The following is a 3,896-nucleotide window of genomic DNA, read 5'->3' as shown; positions in this document are numbered from 1 at the left end:
ACAATTGAAGGCATACTGACCATACAGAATAAGTTTCAAAATCTAGAGTGACTACATAAAGCTTGAACAACACTTGTAGCTTATCTTCGTTCTCTAGTGGTGTGTACCGATACTTGAAACACGTTGGCAGCACCTAAAAAAATATATTACAAACTGGCATATGTTAATAGCTTCATATACCCATCCAAGATGTTAGAACTGAAAAAGGGTCATACTTTTTTTTTGCCATGACAGATGTTAGCACTAATTAAAGATCATACCTTTTCTTTGCTCTTCCCACCAATCATCACCGGAATCATCACCAGCCACTTTTAGGATCCCTCTCTAGGCGATATTACTGCTGCCTACCTCCCATAGGCTTCCTTGGTCTCTGTGAAATCTCTTCATACACCCTACAAAAGATTATGGAGGGAGTAGATAATTGTGTCTCAGAGTGCTCCATCTATTTTCGGAATGCACGCAACAATAGTTCTTATTTGTGCGTGCATTAAATTAAGCCTCTAGGTTAGTGAATCCAACTCCATTCAAATATCTCCTAGACCCAATATTGCGAGCAGTTACTTCTTCCAAGCAAATATCTATGAAAATGTTATCCTGGGCTGCATCCCAGACTACTATGCCATTTTCCATCTACACTATTCAGCCACATGCTTGTCCAATTGATATAGAGTCAGAAGGTCACATAATATTTGCTAACACAACACCTAGCTAACCCCACACTTTAGCTAATTGTAACAAGTATATAGGACATAACAGATGAGTAATTAAACTAATCCTCTGCTATATTATATTCCCTATCCATCCATCCATCCATCCATCCATTCTATTCATCATGAGTAAGCACCGCAGTGCAAATTCTTTTTGTATTCATTCCAAACATCCGTACTACTGCCACGGATCGATCAAGCACCAGCAACAACTAATTTGGGACATGGAAAATTGCACATAAGTAAGAAGGATTAGAGGGAGGCATGAGTAAAAGAACAAACCTTTAATCAATGGGCTACAGCAGATCCACACGTTACAGACCGGCGCAGGCTGGAGTCGTCGGAGCTAGTCGGCGTCGCCGGATCTTGGCGGGGACAAACTCCACGTGCTCGAGGTGGCGGGGTGAACTCCAAGGGTGGCGATGGCAGCAAACTCCAAAGGCGGTGGCGAACTCCAAGAGCGACGTCAGTATCGGACTCCAAGGGCGACGTACGCAATCCGGCGAGTGACCGGGTCCAGCGATGCTGGCTCGTTTCGCCACCAGTAGCGCGAACTCTAGAATCGGCAGGCGGGGGCGGCGCACCCGCGAGCCCAGCAGATCCACCGTTCTTCCTCGCTTCGAGCTCCTCGGCCCTGCGCGCAGACGGGACGAGCGGAGACGGAAAGAGCAGCGGCGACCTCAGCCCTGTGCGTGTACAGGAGAAGAGACGACGTTTCGGCGGCGAGCGGCGTCTGGGGACGGCGGCGCTGCGGCGGACACGGAGGGAGGGAAACACGAGCAGAACTCGGAGCGGCGCGCGGCGTCTGGGTACGGGGGCGCAGCGTGCGTGCGGATTGGAACAGACTGAAGGGAAAAAAAATAGAAGGAAAGTCATGGGCTGAATGCGACTCCGAATATAATTGGGCTGGACGAAATTTCAAAGTTGTCAGAAATTTTGCCTCCTTGCCTCGTTCGCTGATCTGAAACTTGGCTGAAAGTGGTTGAAAAACAATATTCTGGCTGAAATGTTGTGAGAGAAAAACACTGTTTCAGCTGAAAAAAAACCGAACAAGCCAAACTTCATACCAGCCGAACGAGGCCTTTATGGGATAGATATGAAAAAAATGCAACTATTGTTCGGATTGTAATCTTGCAGACGAATAAATTGGGCATGTGTAAAGTGTAAACTATTCTCGAAACCACCCATCATGTACTACTTTCTCTGTCTTGAAATATAAGGCGAGTGAAAAGGTTTTATAAATGTTTTACACGTTGCTACGAACACATAGATACAAAAAGCACGCTAATCGGAGCTAAACACAGAGAAGTTATGGCCTAAATAGGGTCGGGTGGCATTGTTGTGAATAATTGGAAGTTATTTTTGAAATAACACACATCAAAAACTGAGTTTACACCGGGTGGCAGTTTCAAAGTTGAAAAAGGTAAGAAGCCTAAACAGAAAAAAGAAAAGGGCTCCATTAGAATTACTTTCTAAAGAGGATAGACATCGCGAGTTGATAAAGGGGAAAAGAGAGGGCCTTTTTGCAAATATGACAACGGTTATCGTCAGCGATTGGGTCATTCGTGAGGTGGCGCTTTGCGGATTGGGTGGAGCCTGTGAGCCGATGGTGGACCCGGGCAATGGACCTTGTCCACGAGTCCACGTTGCGTAGATTGATTAACGAGATTGAAAGGGTATGCAACTGTACCGCTAGATAGGGATCAGATTATAGGGAGTTGGGGGTATTTTCTGGCCAGAATAGTTACTCCAGCGAGGAGCGTGATGAAGGGCGTTGGGGAGCTCGTCAAAGATCAAAATAGCATAGAAGCCACGGTTGGCTTTGGAAAAAGCACGGGAAGATAGGAGGCAACAGAGAAAATCACCTCCGAGGTTCTCAATGGCAGGGAAGAATCGACGGAAGGGCGGGGCTCGATGCGATGGACGACAACTTCACGACAGCGGCAGTGAGAGAGCAGTAGAGATCAGTAGAAAGAGTGAAAGCGGCGCCTATGGCTCTGTTACCCTGACGCATAGCCTAGCAAAAAGGTCTTCGATGATGGCAATGTATTGAAAAATGTCAACGCGATGACGAGCGTTCTCGCTTCCAGCGAGATCCAACCAAAGGCGGTGGAGCTAGCTAGGGCTAAATGCGGCGCATAAGGCCATGTTGCTTTTGGGCCTAAGGCCCTGTTGTATTGCTGCACTCAGCCCCTTGTTTATATGTAATAGAAAAATAGGTAGGGAATTCCTCTCCCGGGCCCTAAAAACGGCATGTAAATCGAAAAGGTGGTGAAGCAAGTGGTCTCTAGGTTTTATAGGGGGAGTCGTGATCTCCTACGCGGAGAATCCGCGAACATTGCCAGATCAGGGCGGCCATAGGGATCCGCTAGGAGGTGTTCGAGCCGGACACAATGGGACATAGGGGAAAGAGGAGAGACTGATCAATGGAGCAGAGTGTCAGCGAGTGCGAGGGGGTAGGCCCATGCTGTCAGCGAATGAGAGTAAGGGGCACGGCGTGGCTGATGAAGTTTTAGGCTAGGGCTGAAGGACGACAATGGCCCATGGGAGAAAGGAGGGAGTGGCCTTGCACGCACGTGGGGAGCCAGGCTGACTCCGCGATGGGCTTGTGGCACGTGGATGTGCGTTGGGCTGACCTGGTGCTAGGCTAAGCCCGAGAGAGAGGAGTGGGCTGGTTTGTCTAAAGGGAGGAGGGAGCTGGTCTGCTTGTGCGGTTTCCAAGCGGGCCAAGGAAAGGAGGCTACTGCGGTTGTGGACCGGAAAAGTGATAGAGTGAGAGAGGAAAAGAGAAAACCCTTTCTTTTTGTTTCAAAGCCAGCCATGAACAAAATTAAAGCTCCCCTAAAAAAAGAACAAAATCAAAGCAAAGTTTTGATTTTCAAACCAAACACAAGCATCAAAAAATATGTGCATCAACATGAATGCTTCAACAAGTGTCTAAGCCTTATAGTTGATTTTAATTTTAGAAATTTTTATTATTTCCCTAAGTTTTAATGCACACAAAAGGCATAATTAAATCAAATTTCATCTATTTTCATAAAAGGATTTTTAGGGTGTTACACCATCACGCATAAACTTTATCAAACAACTGCAGAACCTTTCAACGAAGATGACTGCAGAAATGAAACTTGTTTATCTTTTCATAAAACAGAAGTCAAATAAATCATGATAAAAACAACAAATGTCGAT

General features: G+C 46.5%; 1 long non-coding RNA gene across 1 annotated transcript; it reads right to left on the bottom strand.

Moving 5' to 3' along the window:
* LOC136481722 (uncharacterized) lies at positions 1 to 1,501 on the bottom strand. The gene is made up of 3 exons (XR_010764830.1): positions 990 to 1,501; positions 261 to 392; positions 1 to 133 (listed from the first exon to the last, which is right to left on the bottom strand). It is a non-coding gene; the product is annotated as an uncharacterized lncRNA (long non-coding RNA).
* Between the last annotated feature and the right edge of the window lie 2,395 nt (positions 1,502 to 3,896).

Source organism: Miscanthus floridulus, chromosome 9, assembly GCF_019320115.1.
Source record: "Miscanthus floridulus cultivar M001 chromosome 9, ASM1932011v1, whole genome shotgun sequence".
NCBI classification, from domain to species: Eukaryota; Viridiplantae; Streptophyta; class Magnoliopsida; order Poales; family Poaceae; genus Miscanthus; species Miscanthus floridulus.
The sequence above is the reverse complement of the archived record's forward strand: the minus strand, read 5'-3'. Positions and strand labels throughout refer to the sequence as shown.